This window comes from Crinia signifera, chromosome 9 (genome assembly GCF_055691185.1).
Source record: "Crinia signifera chromosome 9, ASM5569118v1, whole genome shotgun sequence".
Lineage (NCBI taxonomy): Eukaryota > Metazoa > Chordata > Amphibia > Anura > Myobatrachidae > Crinia > Crinia signifera.
Genome location: NC_139225.1, coordinates 148,278,169 through 148,296,227, shown reverse-complemented (window position 1 = coordinate 148,296,227; position 18,059 = coordinate 148,278,169). Strand labels below are relative to the sequence as shown.

Sequence of the window (18,059 nt, the reverse complement as noted above, 5' to 3'; positions counted from 1 at the left end):
CTTTTCGCTGTGCCCAGGCTGAGGACCTGCCCCAACCTGGACCAATCTACTCGGTCTCAGCTTTTCTCTGCTCCCTGGGATTGGATACTAGACTGAGCCTTTCGCTGCTCATCCTTCGGGGGCTACAAACCCCGTCAGGAGAGTCAAACTACTAGGCCCAGTGTTTCTCCCCCCCTCTTACCAGTGGATTTACGGAAACAACACCTCCTACCAAAGGCAGAGGTGAAGATACTCAGTGAGACTTTTCACTGCTCCCGGGAAAAAACAGAGGGGTCCCACACCCTCCGCCCATCAGAGCAGCTACTCAGTCCAACCTTTCTCTATTCTCTGCCAGAGGCCAGTCCATACCCAACTGATAAGAACAGATACTACACTTGATCTTAGCCAAAAGGCCGAGAAGCGTTATATTACACCACATCATACATCCCTATCAGTTATACTGGTCATATCCTTATGTGTCCCATTACATTATACTGTCCTGCACTCAGTGGTGTAACAATGGGAGAGAGGATCTGGGGAAGAGAGGTGACACCACACATTATATACACTGTATCTATATACCTGTATCACATTTATATTACACCCATCATACATCCCTATCAGTTATACTGGTCATTTCCTCATGTGTCTCATTACATTATACTGTCCTGTACTCAGTGGTGTAACAATGGGAGAGAGGATCTGGGGAAGAGAGGTGACACCACACATTATATACACTGTATATACCTGTATCACATTTATATTACACCCCATCATACATCCCTATCAGTTATACTGGTCATATCCTCATGTGTCTCATTACATTATACTGTCCTGTACTCAGTGGTGTAACAATGGGAGAGAGGATCTGGGGAAGAGAGGTGACACCACACATTATATACACTGTATCTATATACCTGTATCACATTTATATTACACCCATCATACATCCCTATCAGTTATACTGGTCATATCCTCATGTGTCTCATTACATTATACTGTCCTGTACTCAGTGGTGTAACAATGGGAGAGAGGATCTGGGGAAGAGAGGTGACACCACACATTATATACACTGTATATACCTGTATCACATTTATATTACACCCCATCATACATCCCTATCAGTTATACTGGTCATTTCCTGATGTGTCTCATTACATTATACTGTCCTGCACTCAGTGGTGTAACAATGGGAGAGAGGATCTGGGGAAGAGAGGTGACACCACACATTATATACACTGTATCTATATACCTGTATCACATTTATATTACACCCATCATACATCCCTATCAGTTATACTGGTCATTTCCTCATGTGTCTCATTACATTATACTGTCCTGTACTCAGTGGTGTAACAATGGGAGAGAGGATCTGGGGAAGAGAGGTGACACCACACATTATATACACTGTATATACCTGTATCACATTTATATTACACCCCATCATACATCCCTATCAGTTATACTGGTCATTTCCTCATGTGTCTCATTACATTATACTGTCCTGTACTCAGTGGTGTAACAATGGGAGAGAGGATCTGGGGAAGAGAGGTGACACCACACATTATATACACTGTATATATATACCTGTATCACATTTATATTACACCCATCATACATCCCTATCAGTTATACTGGTCATTTCCTCATGTGTCTCATTACATTATACTGTCCTGTACTCAGTGGTGTAACAATGGGAGAGGGGATCTGGGGAAGAGAGGTGACACCACACATTATATACACTGTATATACCTGTATCACATTTATATTACACCCCATCATACATCCCTATCAGTTATACTGGTCATTTCCTCATGTGTCTCATTACATTATACTGTCCTGTACTCAGTGGTGTAACAATGGGAGAGAGGATCTGGGGAAGAGAGGTGACACCACACATTATATACACTGTATCTATATACCTGTATCACATTTATATTACACCCCATCATACATCCCTATCAGTTATACTGGTCATTTCCTCATGTGTCTCATTACATTATACTGTCCTGTACTCAGTGGTGTAACAATAGGAGAGAGGATCTGGGGAAGAGAGGTGACACCACACATTATATACACTGTATATACCTGTATCACATTTATATTACACCCCATCATACATCCCTATCATGTCCTCTGTAAAGCCTGCAGCTCCCAGAAAGCTCCGGTATCTGCTGTATTTCGGGCCTGGACGGGCCCCGGCTCCAGGAGGACCAGGGGGGCACTTGAGGGGTGAGGTGGAGGCTTTCAGCGCCAGCGGAGGGCGCAGCGGCGCGTCCGCGGCGGTCCCGGATCTCCGGCCGGGGGCGGGCAACAAATTTAGTCCCCAGCTTCTCTGTAGTACTAGGCCGCAGAGCGTAAATGTGCGCCGGACAGCTCAGGACTCCGCAGCCAGCTCCGGTGGTGACAGGACCGGGTGCAGGTAGGTGAGTATGCTGAAGGGGGCTATTTAGTGGTGAGATTGCCCAATTTTCTTAATGAAGCCGGAGGAGCTCTCCGGCTATGCGTCCTGTCCTGTCGGCAGCCAAACCACGCCCCCTTGCCTATCTACTTTAATACCAGCTCGCCCTCTGGCGACCCCTACTGGTCTCACAATGGTGAAAGGTAATCAAAATTCAGCAGCTGCTAAGCTGGAAAAATTCTCCAGGCAGCCCCCACAACCTAAACAAACTGACGATGTGCAATCCTGCAAACCCAACCCCTGCTGCTGAGGCCCCTGACGATCCCTTTCAAAGGGTCCTTGATGCAGTTCCGGCCACTGAAACAAGACTGGCAGATAAGATAGGTCAATTGCAATCCGGCCTGTCCATTATTCATCATGACCTGCAGCGAGTTCGGGAGAGGGTGGATGAGGTAGAAGCACGTACATCCACGTTGGAGGACACGGTGGCCCCCCTGGACAGACGTACAGCTACCCTGGAGTCCCAAATGCAGGCAGTCCATAAGAAAATGACTGATATGGAGGGTCGCCTTAGGCGTAATAACATCCGATTTGAGGGGCTGCCTGAGAGGGAGGAGGGCAACTCACCAGAACAATTCCTGGAAAAATGCCTCACTGACTTTTTTGGAGCAAAGGCATTCACTAACCAATTTGAGCGTGCGCATAGAGTTCCAATGCGCCCCCTTCCACCTGGAGCGCCACCTCGCACGTTCCTGGCTAAACTCCTACACTACCGGGATCGTGACACCTTCCTTCGCTTGGCCCGCACGGCGGGCCCCCTTAAGTGGAATTGATCGCCTATCTCGGTGTTCCCTGACTTTGCGGTGGACATTCAAAAGGAAAGGGCGCAATTTTTTCCGATAAAGCGGAGGCTTAAAGAACTTAACATCCAATACAGCATGCTTTTCCCGTCGCGACTGAGAGTTATCGCTGACGGAGAAACAAAATTCTTTGCAACTCCACGAGAGGCGGCGGCCTGGCTAGACAGACACAGACCACAGAGGCGTGCGCTTAACAATGACTGATGTTAGGCACCCATCAATCCCTTGAATCCACTGGGATAAGTAGTTACTTCATTAATGTTGCTTCATATTATTGCTTGAACTGTATTATCAAGATCAGCTATGTATACATGTTTTAATGCGAAGTCCTATTTCAGCCTATGCTGCTAAGGATGTTCTCCTTTTATCTTACTAATGTGCTGGTGCCCCGGGCGGGTACGCCCTTGTTATATAACAATGCTATGGTGGGAGATCTGTGACCGGTAGTCATTACATTCTTTGCCCCCACTATAGGTATAATAACTTGGGTTTAGTTGGGTAATGTTTATTTTCTTTTTTATGTTCTGAGGTTTTAGATTGGTAGATGTTTTGGGATCCAGGTATGCCACAGTTGTGTATTGGTATACGGGGAGGGGGCAGGGTTTACATTTCCCTGATGGGAAATAGGATTTTGTATGTTATTGTTTATATGTCTCTGTTATTTCAGCAAGACCGGTTCATGTTGTTCTCATTTAACATTGCAGTGATGCAGGGATCCCTTGATTTTTGGCACAGGTATAGCTGGGTGGTTGATCTGTTCACTCCCCATCCTACTAACCTTATCCCCTTCCCGACATTTGACGTATATATACGTCATGGCCGGGAAGTACTTCCCGACACATGACGTATATATACGTCATGGCTTCAAACTGTCACTGCGTCTAGAGACGCAGTGACAGAGGGACGATGTCTGCTGTCCCTGACAGCAGACATGTCCCTGCGTGCCCAGGGGGGGCTGCGATGCCGCCCCCCCGTCGGCGATCGCTGTGATTGGCTGTTCAGTGTGAACAGCCATTCACAGCGTTTTCCTGTGTTACCAGCGAATCAGACGCTCGGTAACACAGGTGTCAATCACCGCCGGGCGTCAGGGGACATGAGGGGGTCATCGGTGACGACGACACCTCACCCCACCTGCCCCCAAGGCTGTGATTGGTCCGTTTAAACTAACGGTGACTGCGCTGCAGACGCCATTCCGGTCTGGAATTGCGTGCAGAGCGGTCACCGTGCCTATCTGCCGTGATACTGACCTGATCCTTGCAAATACTTACCTGATCCTTGCAAATACCTTACCTGATCACCTGATCACTGCTTGTAGCGTGCTGGATGCTTCCTGGATCTGACTTCTTGTGACTTCCTGCTGCTGCTGCAGTGAGATAGAGAGAGAGATAGAGAGAGATAGAGAGAGATAGAGAGAGATAGAGAGATAGTGACAGAGAGTGCTATATTTTATGTCTGCTACCCCCCCTTTTTGGGGGTGCAGGGTGTTTTTTTTTTTATATATATATAACTGTCAGTGCTGCTGCTGCAGTGTCATAGAGTGATAGATAGTGATAGATAGTGAGAGATAGAGAGATAGTGATAGAGAGTGCTATATTTTGTGTCTGCTACCCCCCCTTTTTGGGGCTGCAGGTTTTTTTTTATATATATAACTGTCAGTGCTGCTGCTGCAGTGTCATAGAGTGATAGATAGTGATAGATAGTGATAGATAGTGATAGATAGTGATAGATAGTGATAGATAGTGAGAGATAGAGAGATAGTGATAGAGAGTGCTATATTTTGTGTCTGCTACCCCCCCTTTTTGGGGCTGCAGGTTTTTTTTTATATATATAACTGTCAGTGCTGCTGCTGCAGTGTCATAGAGTGATAGATAGTGAGAGATAGAGAGAGATAGATAGAGAGAGATAGTGACAGAGAGTGATAGAGAGTGCTATATTTTGTGTCTGCTACCCCCCCCCCTTTTGTGCTGATCAGTATATCTGTGCTGATCAGCAACTTTTTGGGGGTGCAGGGTTTTTTTTTTTATATATACCTGCCAGTTGCACTGTCAGTTGCACCAAAGGTTGTGCACCTGCTGCCCCTCACTGGTAATCAGTGTCGCATCACTGATCACCTTTTTTTTTTTTTTTTGAGGGTGCTGTGGGGTCTTTTTTTAATTTTTTTTGATCAAATTCCTGTTGCCTTTGAGCGCTGTTCAGTGACGGACGTTACTGACCAACATCTGTGCTCAATTTTTGGCGCAGGACCTTTTTTTTTTTTTTTCTGCACTACATACACACTACACACTACATACTACATTGAAATAAAGTTTGTACCCCCCCTACACTATACACGTGTTGAAACATTTCACTACCAGAAACACAAAAATAAAAATGGCATCCCAAATGTCATCCCAAATGTCATCCCAGTCATCCAGAAGAATGTATTCAGCGGAGGAGGCATATGCCATGCTTGCTTCTGACTCTGACACAGCCAGTGAGGCAAGCGGGGAATTTGAAGGATTCGTCTTAAGCTCCTCTTCCTCCTCTGGTGATGAGGGACCCCCTCAAAGACGCCCCCGTAGAGCAGCTGAGACCCCCCCCCCCCAATAATTGATCTCGTATGGACCCCACCACCAGACAATTTTGAGCCCCAGGTTCCTGAGTTTTTGGCCATTCCAGGAATCCAATTTGATTCCACAGGTCTCAGAGAAATTGACTTTTTCAAATTATTTTTCTCTGATGATTTTATAAATTTAATGGTGGACCAAACTAATTTATATGCCCAGCAGTTTTTTGCTCAAAACCCCACGTCATCATTTGCTAGGTGGACCCCTGTAGATGCAGTAGAGATGATGACGTTTTGGGGTCTGGTGTTTCATATGGGCATAGTAAAAAAGCCAGAAATTAGGCAATATTGGAGTACAGATGTTCTGTACAGCACCCCATTTTACCGTATGGCCATGCCCCGGGCTCGATTTGAGACGATCCTTAAATTTTTGCATTACAACGATAATGCACAGTGCCCACCCAGAGATGATCCCACCTTTGACTGGCTATTCAAAGTCAGGCCGGTCATTGATCATTTCAGTGCCAAATTTGAAGAGATGTACATCCCAGATAAATTCATTTGCATAGACGAGTCCCTTATACATTTTAAAGGAAGGGTTAAATTCCGCCAGTACCTTCCCAGTAAGAGGCCAAGGTATGGCATAAAAATGTATAAGCTGTGTGAAAGCACCTCAGGGTACACTCACAGGTTTAGGGTATATGAAGGGAAGGATTCAAGAATTGAACCGCCAGAATGCCTCCCCTCCCTCGTAGGTGTTAGTGGAAAAATTGTCTGGGATTTAGTGCACCCCTTCCTGGATAAAGGTTATCACCTCTATGTGGATAACTTGTACACTAGCATCCCCCTGTTTAAGGCCCTTGGTTCAAGAGGTACAGCAGCTTGCGGTACTGTGCGCAAGAACCAAAGAGGCCTCCCAAAAACGCACATTGCCCAAGTAATGAGAAGGGGTGAAAGCAGGGGAATATGCACCGAAAATATGTTGTTGGTCAAATATAAGGACAAGAGGGATGTCCTTATACTGACAACAATTCACGGAGACAGTACCACCTCCGTCCCTGTACGAGGTACCAGTACCCACACCTCAAAACCTAATTGTATCCTGGATTACAATAGGTACATGGGCGGAGTGGATCTTTCAGATCAGGTACTGAAGCCGTACAGTGCCCTGCGGAAAACAAAAATCTGGTACAAGAAGCTGGCCGTGTATATCATCCAGATGGCACTGTATAACGCTTACGTGCTATTCCGTTCTACCGGCCAGAGGGGGACATTTATGCACTTTCAAGAGGAAGTCATAAAGGGCATAATATTTGGGAACCAGCAGGCAGAGGGCCCCAGTACTTCTAGTACTGGCCCCCGTATTGTACCAGGGCAGCATTTTCCGAACGAAATCCCCTCCACTGCAAGAAAGGGCAGGACACAAAAAAGGTGCAAAGTTTGCTATAAAAAGGGAATAAGAAAGGAAACTATTTTCCACTGTGAAACTTGCCCCGACAAACCCGGCCTATGTATAAAGGAGTATTTTAAAATATACCACACATGTATGGATTATTAGGTTCATCATTTCACCGTGCTTCGGGGGTCTTGCTAATGCCACATAGCACCCACAAACATTCCACCAGAATCTGAGCTGCAAAATCCAAAAATCACTCCTTCCCTTCTGAGTCCTGCCATGCACCCAACTGGTATTTTTTGGTCACATATGAGGCATTGCCATACTCGGGAGAAATTGGGGCACAGATTTTGTGGTGCTTTTTCTCCTTCATACCTTCTGAAAATGAAAAATTTTGAGCCAGAACTGCATTTTTGTGTAAAAAAATGTAATTTTTCATTTTCACTGCCCAGTTGTATCAAAATTGGTGAAACCCCTGGGGGTTTGAAATGTACACTATACCCCTAGATGAATTCCCTGAGGGGTGTAGTTTGCAAAATGGGGTCACTTGTGGGGGGGTTCCACTGTATTGGTGCTTTGGGGGTCTTGCTAATGCGACATAGCACCCACCAACATTCCACCAGAATTTGTGCTGCAAAATCCAAATATCACTCCTTCCCTTCTGAGTCCTGCCACTTTTTGGTCACACATGAGGCATTGCCGTACTCGGGAGAAATTGGGGCACAGATTTTGGGGTGCTTTTTCTCCTTCATACCTTCTGAAAATGAAAAATTTTGAGCCAGAACTGCATTTTTGTGTAAAAAAATGTAATTTTTCATTTTCACTGCCCAGTTGTATCAAAATTGGTGAAACCCCTGGGGGTTTGAAATGTACACTATACCCCTAGATGAATTCCCTGAGGGGTGTAGTTTGCAAAATGGGGTCACTTGTGGGGGGGTTCCACTGTATTGGTGCTTTGGGGGTCTTGCTAATGCGACATAGCACCCACCAACATTCCACCAGAATTTGTGCTGCAAAATCCAAATATCACTCCTTCCCTTCTGAGTCCTGCCACTTTTTGGTCACACATGAGGCATTGCCGTACTCGGGAGAAATTGGGGCACAGATTTTGGGGTGCTTTTTCTCCTTCATACCTTCTGAAAATGAAAAATTTTGAGCCAGAACTGCATTTTTGTGTAAAAAAATGTAATTTTTCATTTTCACTGCCCAGTTGTATCAAAATTGGTGAAACCCCTGGGGGTTTGAAATGTACACTATACCCCTAGATGAATTCCCTGAGGGGTGTAGTTTGCAAAATGGGGTCACTTGTGGGGGGGTTCCACTGTATTGGTGCTTTGGGGTCTTGCTAATGCGACATAGCACCACCCACCAACATTCCACCAGAATTTGTGCTGCAAAATCCAAATATCACTCCTTCCCTTCTGAGTCCTGCCACTTTTTGGTCACACATGAGGCATTGCCGTACTCGGGAGAAATTGGGGCACAGATTTTGGGGTGCTTTTTCTCCTTCATACCTTCTGAAAATGAAAAATTTTGAGCCAGAACTGCATTTTTGTGTAAAAAAATGTAATTTTTCATTTTCACTGCCCAGTTGTATCAAAATTGGTGAAACCCCTGGGGGTTTGAAATGTACACTATACCCCTAGATGAATTCCCTGAGGGGTGTAGTTTGCAAAATGGGGTCACTTGTGGGGGGGTTCCACTGTATTGGTGCTTTGGGGGTCTTGCTAATGCGACATAGCACCCACCAACATTCCACCAGAATTTGTGCTGCAAAATCCAAATATCACTCCTTCCCTTCTGAGTCCTGCCACTTTTTGGTCACACATGAGGCATTGCCGTACTCGGGAGAAATTGGGGCACAGATTTTGGGGTGCTTTTTCTCCTTCATACCTTCTGAAAATGAAAAATTTTGAGCCAGAACTGCATTTTTGTGTAAAAAAATGTAATTTTTCATTTTCACTGCCCAGTTGTATCAAAATTGGTGAAACCCCTGGGGGTTTGAAATGTACACTATACCCCTAGATGAATTCCCTGAGGGGTGTAGTTTGCAAAATGGGGTCACTTGTGGGGGGTTCCACTGTATTGGTGCTTTGGGGGTCTTGCTAATGCGACATAGCACCCACCAACATTCCACCACCAAAAATCACTCCTTCCCTTCTGAGTCCTGCCATGCACCCAACTGGTATTTTTTTGTCACATATGAGGCATTGCCATACTCGGGAGAAATTGGGGCACAGATTTTGGGGTGCTTTTTCTCCTTCATACCTTCTGAAAATGAAAAATTTTGAGCCAGAACTGCATTTTTGTGTAAAAAAATGTAATTTTTCATTTTCACTGCCCAGTTGTATCAAAATTGGTGAAACCCCTGGGGGTTTGAAATGTACACTATACCCCTAGATGAATTCCCTGAGGGGTGTAGTTTGCAAAATGGGGTCACTTGTGGGGGGGTTCCACTGCATTGGTGCTTGGGGGGTCTTGGTAATGCGACATAGCACCCACCAAAATTCCACCAGAATCTGAGCTGCAAAATCCAAAAATCACTCCTTCCCTTCTGAGTCCTGCCATGCACCCTATTGGTATTTTTTGGTCACATGTGAGGCATTGCCGTACTCGGGAGAAATTGGGGCACAGATTTTGGGGTGCTTTTTCTCCTTCATACCTTCTGAAAATGAAAAATTTTGAGCCAGAACTGCATTTTTGTGTAAAAAAATTTAATTTTTCATTTTCACAGCCCAGTTGTATCAAAATTGGTGAAACCCCTGGGGGTTTGAAATGTACACTATACCCCTAGATGAATTCCCTGAGGGGTGTAGTTTGCAAAATGGGGTCACTTGTGGGGGGGTTCCTAACTTTTAGCATCTTATGGTGCCTAGAAACCTACATGGTGCCTAAAAAATAATCTCATAAAAAGGAGGCTCCAAAATCAAGTAGGTGCTCCTTCTATTATGAAGCCTGTGGTTTGGTCAACGTGCACACTAGGGCCACATATAGGATATTTATGAAAACAAAAGAATTGGGGGAATCAATTTTTAGTCACATTTCTCTAGTAAAATGTACTGTGTTCCTTAGAAAAATTTATTAAAATTGAAAATCTGCAAAAAAAATGAAATTTTGAAATTTCACCTACACTTTGTTTTAATTCCTGTGAAACACCTAAAGGGTTAACAAACTTCCAAAATGCTGTTTTGAATACTGTGAGGGGTGCAGTTTTTGAAATGGCATCATTTATGGGGGTGTCTCACATACAAGTCCCTCAAAGTCACATCAGAACTGAACTGGTCCCTAAAAAAATCAGTGTTTGAAATTTTCTTGAAAATTTGAGAATTTGCTATTCATATTGTAAGCCTCCTAGTGTCCAAAAAAATTAAAAGGAAGTTGAAATAATGATGGAAACATAAAGTAGACATATGGTCTATGTTAGTTATTAACTATTTTGAGTGGTATGATTATTTGTCTCACAAGCAGAAAATTTAACATTTTGCAAATTGCTAAATTTTCCATTTTTTTCCGACATTTTGATATTTTTCACAAAAAAAACACAGACTGTATCGACCCAAATTTACCACTAATTTGAAGTACAATGTGTCACGAAAAAACAATCTCATAATCACTGGGATAAGTCAAAGCAAAAAAAAGTTATCCCCACTTAAGTGATACATGTCAGATTTGAAAAAAAGGGCTCTGTCAGGAACGCAAAAACTGGCTCTGTCAGGAAGGGGTTAAGATATGGCTTCATTAAACTTCCTCTCCTGGAATGTGAGGGGTCTCAATGACAGGGTGAAGAGGTCCTTGGTTCTTGTCAGCGCAGGCGGCTTTTGTGTTCCCGGCTGTGACCGTGGTGGAGCAGTGGAGGGCGCTGGGTAGCAGAACGCTGGAGGCTTGATGTGTGACATACACGGAGGGACAGGAGATCAGCGAACCAGAGTGTTGGCGGAGACCAGGAACAGGGGCGCGGAGTCTAACCTGCCAGCGGTATTCACCAGGGAGCCCCGCAAGGAGCTTTGGACTTAGCTGCGTCTGACAGGCAGGTCGCGGCCCCCTGCCCTGGTCCTCTGGACGCAGGCTGGGGCGAGAATACTTGAGCTCGGGAAGGAGCTTTGAGAGCTCAGCAAGGAGGACGCAATCTGGGAATTGCAGGAGATGTCGACCAATGGTGTCGACCGTGGTGCCGACAGCTGGTGAGAGACTCTGGGGATACGCTGGAGCAATAGGACGTAGATGGTAAGTCACTATGATACACAGCAGAGGGGTGTCAACCCTGGAGTCGACGGAGCCTGTCGGCAGTTCAGGACAAGATGTTGATAGTCACTGAAAATGGCAACTGACTTAAGAGCCAGTGAGGTGCTCAGCGAGACACCTTATACTCGACTGCAGAGATGGTGTCGCAGGAGACTTCTGGAGATGGGACGAACCAGGAAAGTAACAGCAGCTGTGAGAAACGCTGTAGACAGGGACACAGGTGAACCTGGATACCCTGGAGCCTTGGGAACTTCCTCTGAACACAGGAGAACTCTGGAACAGGTAAAGCAATTGTTCAAGGCAAGGAGGACTCTGGGAAACTGGCTTATATTCCTCCAGGTGATTGCTTGATTGTCTGCAGCTTGCAGCAGCAGACAGAACCAGGAAGTATGCCTTGAGTACCTGGGATCATGTGACTGGTGCTGAATTTAGGGAGCTTCACTGGAGTTCTAATCACTGAAAATGCAGAGCAGCTGCAACAGCAGCAGCTAGGAAACAAACAGGCATGGAACATCAGGAAATCACGGTGAACCAAGTCAGGTTCATGACAGTTCTTAGACAATTAAAGCAGTATAATCCAGATGTAACATGTCTTTTAGAAACACACTTAACAGGTAGCAAAGTGCTGTCCCTCAAGAAGCCCTGGGTCAGCTGGACATATCATTCTACCCATACCTCCTCCTCCAGGGGGGTATCTGTACTCATTAGGAAAACTGTTCCCTTCTCTGTGATAGGGGTGCAAATCGACCCCTGGGGTAAATTTGTTTTTATAAACTGTCTACTAAATTCTCTTCCTGTACTATTGATGGTGGTATATGTCCCACCCCCGTATTCTCCCTCTGTCCTTAAAAAGGTGGCCGAATTTATGGCGTCCTCTCCCAGCACTGCCACTATATGTATGGGAGACTTTAATAACCTCCTAGACCCCATGATGGATAGAATGTCTGAGATCACATCCCACTCAAACCCGGCCGTCCCACTTCCCGGGCGTTGTAGCAGAGATGTGCCTCATGGATGCTTGGAGAGTGAAACATCCTACTTCTAGACAATACTCGTGCTTCTCACATTCCCACTTCTCCTTCTCCAGGATTGACCTAGCACCTGATACCTAGGATCCGTCACACTAAGTATGAGAGCAGAGGCATTTCGGATCATTCCCCTATCACGTTACATCTAGACCTCAATTGTCACCGAGGCCAGTCAATATGGAAACTTAACCCCTTTTGGCTGACTCGTATGGGTATAGGACTGGACCTCGAGGTGACATGGAAGGAATTCTTTGATAAAAACTCTGACTCTGTGTCTACAGACATCTTGTGGGATGCTTTTAAGGCCTTTCTTGGGGGGACTTTAATCCAAAGGGTCTCCAGCCTGAAAGCGTTTTACAAGAAACAGGAGTCAGAATTAGAAACACTGTGTGTTGCAACTGAGTTAAAATTCCTTACGGACAAATTAGAATCCTCCAAATTAGAGTGGTTAGATGCCCAAAAAGAATCGAAAAAATGTCTCTTAGAAAAAACTCGATATAAACTATTGTTCACTTCCCATTCGACCTATGCCTTTAGTGATAGACCGGGTAGTTACATGGCACGTCTTATGCGTGGGGAGAGAGGCCCTTGTACAGTCACAGAGCTCCACACAGCGGGCGACCAGGCAGTCAGTCAGACCCCCGACATCGCCAACGAATTTGTTTCGTACTATAGCAATCTCTATACTTCCAAATCCTCATGTGACTTAGATGATCTCCGAGCATATCTACACAGTATATCACTCCCCTCCCTATCTACTGAAGATCGTAATCTGCTAGAAGCACCTTTCACGCTTGATGAAATAACATCTGCTATACAGGCCTCCCCAACGGCAAGGCACCGGGCTCCGATGGTATCCCGTCCAAACTATACAAGAAACACATTAACTTCTTCTCAGCCCACCTACTTAACATTTCCCAACAAATATTTGATAAGGGTATTCTTCCGACATCAATGTCAGAGGCTATAATTATCGTTCTCCCCAAACCCGGCAAAGACCCCTCTTATCCCGACTCCTACTGTCCTATTTCCCTACTCCCAACAGATGTTAAGATTTTGACCAAAGTGTTAGCTGCCAGATTGAATCGAATTATAACACACATAATACACCCGGACCAGACGGGCTTTATACCCAATAAAACCACTTCCATTAACCTAAGGCTATTTACACACCTACAGACTCCTAGGGATGACCAGTGCACTTCGGCTATTGCCTCCCTCGATGCAGCAAAGGCATTCGACTCGGTCGAATGGGGTTACCTTTGGGAGGTACTAGACCGATTTGGATTTGGACCAAAATTTATTCGATTTATTCAAACACTATACGCTTCACCAACGGCCAGGATATCGGTAAATGGATATATATCTCACTCATTTCCCCTATTCAGAGGCACTAGGCAGGGCTGCCCCCTGTCCCCCGCCCTATTCGCCATTGCCATCGAGCCCCTGGCTTGTTTAATTATATCAAATTAAAACATCGTTGGCCTAAAAATAGGGTCTAGGCAAGACAAAATAGCTTTATATGCTGACGATATCCTCCTATTTATCCATGACTACTCTAATTCATTACCTTTAATATTCAGTGTTACTACAGATTTTGGTCAATACTCTGGCTTATTAATTAACTGGTCCAAATCCTCTATTACACCACTTAGAGGCAGCATTCCGAATCCTCTTCCTGTACAATTCCCACTTCCATGGTCGGATACCTTTAAATACCTAGGAATTTGGGTCTCGAACAAACCCAGCTTTTATATCCCACTAAACCTCCCACAAATAAACTATCTTCGCACTAAAACGCCACTCTTCAGTAAATTACCACTAACAGTCACTGGAAGAATCAATATGGTGAAAATGGTCTTCCAACCTAAACTCCTTTACATTCTTCAACAAGCCCCGATCTATATCCCACAGAAACACTTTAAACAAATCGAAAGCTTACTCTCCTCACTAATATGGGTGGGTAAGCGCCCTAGGGTTAGACTTCAAACCCTCACCAGACCCAAAAACTCAGGCGGCCTAGCCCTACCTGATTTCAGATACTATTACTATGCAGCCTAGCTGTGCTTTATATGGGAATGGCTAAATGTAAAGGATGATACTACTCTTCATGTAAAAATGTTTGCTCAACAATGCCCGGGAACTTCCCCACTACAAACTTTATTAGGCAGCATCACTAAAAATATCAGAATCCCTTTGATAAAACAAGCAGTTATTATATGGCGACTGGTTCACAGAACTATGGGTGGCCAGGGATGGGACCCGGAGATCTCTCTACTTAACACCCGTGCCTTGCCTGAGTTGGCCTCTCTGGAAGTGGAGAACACGTGGAATAGGTGGAATGTATGTAATTTGGGAGACTTGTACCATAACAACACTCTTAAAACTTTCCAGGAACTACAGGTCACTTTCCCCATTCCCAACTCGCAATTTTATAGGTACCTCCAGATAAGACATGCCCTCAACAAACAAGTGGGATCTTCATCCTCCCCATCTATTAACAATTCCCCCGTTAAAACATTGATTCAGAATGCCTCGGACATACATCTTGTATCCATACTGTACTCGGCTATACAGCAGAAATCTCACTCAGACCTTCTCCCCTCTGTTAGGTTAAAATGGGAGGCTGACCTGGGAGATATGACCGATGAGATATGGTCTAGTGCCTTGGAGGCCCACAGGTTATCCACGACTAATATTAGATTCCAACAGATACAGTACTATATTCTGCACCGGGTGTACATGATCCTCCTCCTCGACATGTCCCAGGTGTAATTTAGCAGAAGGTACCTTTTTGCATTTATTATGGTCATGTCCCAGGATAACTATATACTAGAAGGCTGTTACTGACTTTCTGATCAGCTTAGGTATCCCCGGGAATGCTATCACCCCTGTCTCTTGCTTACTCTCTGCTTTCGACGAGGAAGCCCTCACTACTTCAGATAAACGTTTTATGATTAATATATGTGCCCTGGCCAAAGTGGTTATAGCCAGATTGTGGATGGGTGGGGAGGCACCGAGTATTCCGGCCTGGGTCTCCCTGGTCAATGAAACAGTGAGCCATGAAAAATTTGTCTACCTGTCCAGAAGTAGTGAAAAAAAGTTCCATTCCATATGGTCTAAATGGTTGGAGTCTAACTACTCAACAAAGAATACTCCTAGAAATTAATGCCTTGGGACTTGTGCCCTAATACATGACAAATATCCTATGATTCACAATGACCAATGTGCCTTACCGCTAGGTTAATATATGTCTATATCCTGGCATTTGGATACTACTGTCTTGTACGTCTACTGATAAATTAGTACACTTCGACATTGTGACCTGCCATAATATGTGCCTCTTCATCTACTTGTCTTTGTGCCTCGAATTATTCTTTATAAGCTTGCCTGTGCATGTCGATATGGGATCACACATGGAAATAATATACAATGATGGTATGTTTGATGCTCTTTATTCTGATGTTAGTATTGATTATATTGCTATTGTATCTACTGTACCATGGTATCTGTATACAACCTTATATATATATTTGCACAATGTAGTCATTTATTTGATGGGTGAACATGTACCTCTGTACTATGTCTTGCTTGTACGTTTGCGTTTTGCTCTTTTTTTTGTTCTTTATGCATCTAAAAAACAATAAAAATGTATTGAAATAAAAAAAAAAAGAATTTAAGTCCTGGCCCTATTTGGTTTGTTTTTTGTTTGTTATGGTATGTTTAACATTTTTCCTGACCACTTCTTTATATTATATATATGTGTGATACAGTCTATACTATACACCAGTGGTTCCCAACCCTGGTCCTCAAGTACCCCCAACAGTGCATGTTTTGCAGGTTTCCACACAGAATCAGTGAAATAAATAGCTCCACCTGTGGATCTTTTAAAATGTGCCTGAATAATCTGTGCACCTGCTGGGTGACCTGGAAAACATGTACTGTTGGGGGTACTTGAGGACCAGGGTTGGGAACCACTGCTATACACCATCTATAGTGTTAGATATTAATAGTGTATTCCATACAATATCCACTGTATAAAAAGACTAATGTGTATATTAATGTCCAGGGTCATTACTAGCTTCTTCTACCGCTTCCCCCAGACACCCGCTCTTGCTCCAATGTTCCACAGAGATGGTGGCCTGCATTGGAAATCCAGCATATTTATTCCTTAACAAGGTGACATAGTGCAGTGTATTAAGGCTTGTGCGCAGTAGCACCGCCGGTGTTATCAGACAGCCCATCATAGTGCGTGATCATATCCAGCATCAACAGTTGCTGTACCTGGTACCTTATACTGGCTGCTGTATATCTTATATCACCTATATCCTGCTATCTTCAGTACAACCTCTAGTAGTTTGGCATCAGTGTGTGGACTAACCGCCTTGCTCACATCCGCTATGCACCTACCAACTTGTAGGCATCTACCAATAAATCCAAAGTGAGCTATTCAGTGATCTCACTTATGTGATGTCATCGGTCAGCAGCCAGTTAAACTATAAGACCCATCAGGAAGTAACAGGACACAAACCCAGAGTGCGCTGCCTCTTCTCATATCCCCTTCTGGAGAACTGACACCATCGGGTATATTTACAAAGATAAGTGGCAGGAATACTATGTGCAACACACGCCGGACATTACAATTAATATTATTGCCACTATATATTTTAAGGTGCTACTCAAGGAGAAAAAGTGCCTTTTGCTTCACAAATATACCACTTTATTTCCAATTCATAATTCAATAGGTTCAGTGGTTTGCGTAGTATAGTACAGGTTGAGTATCCCTTATCCGAAATGCTCGGGACCACGAGCATTCCGGATAAGGGAAAATTCCGGTTTTTGGAATAATTTTTTTTTTGCCATACTTACCTGCCCCTGGTGGGTCCCCGATGGTCCCTCGGCATCCATGGAGTCCTCCGGCGTCCATGGCAGGCTACCAGCACTGTCTCCGGCGTCTCCAGGAGTGCTTTGCGCAAGTTCCCAGGCACGCCGGTGCAAAGCACTCCTGGGACCGATGGAGACACCGGAGAGGATGCTGAAGGCATGCCGTGGACGCCGGAGGACTTGGTAAGTATTAAAAGAGGGTAAGGGGGGGGGGGGGGGGGGGGGGGGGGGGGGGAACAAAAAAAAATTTGAATTATTCCAAAAAAACACGGTTTTTGGAATAATTCGGATACAGCCAGTCACAGGATAGAGAACCATGAGAGACATTGTCAGTCACTGAGTGGGAAGCAGAGTACAGAGGATGCAGCCAGTCATGGGATAGAGAACAGGGCGGTGAGAGACATTGTCAGTGACTGAGTGGGAAGCAAAGTACTGAGGATGCAGTCACTCACAGGATAGAGGGTGGTGAGAGACATTGTGAGTAACTGAGTGGTAAGCAGACTACAGAGGATGCATCCAGTCACCGGATAGAGAACCAGTCAGTGAGAGACATTTTGAGTGACTGATTGGGAAGCAGAGTAAAGCGGATGCATCCAGTCACAGGATAGAGAACAGTGAGAGACATTGTGAGTGACTGGGAAACAGAGTACAGAGGATGCAGCCAGTCACAGGAGAGAGAACAGTGAGAGACAGTGTGCGTGACTGAGTGGGAAGCAGAAGAGCA

At 44.8% G+C, this 18,059-nt stretch overlaps 1 protein-coding gene and 1 pseudogene across 1 annotated transcript in view; one reads left to right on the top strand and one right to left on the bottom strand.

The window, feature by feature from the left end:
- The window catches only part of LOC146036277 (class I histocompatibility antigen, Non-RT1.A alpha-1 chain-like), a 116,130-nt gene that overhangs the window by 62,390 nt on the left and 35,681 nt on the right, over positions 1-18,059 (top strand). The gene's annotated exons all lie outside the window — the stretch shown is intronic.
- LOC146039977 (U2 spliceosomal RNA) lies at positions 268-404 on the bottom strand (annotated as a pseudogene).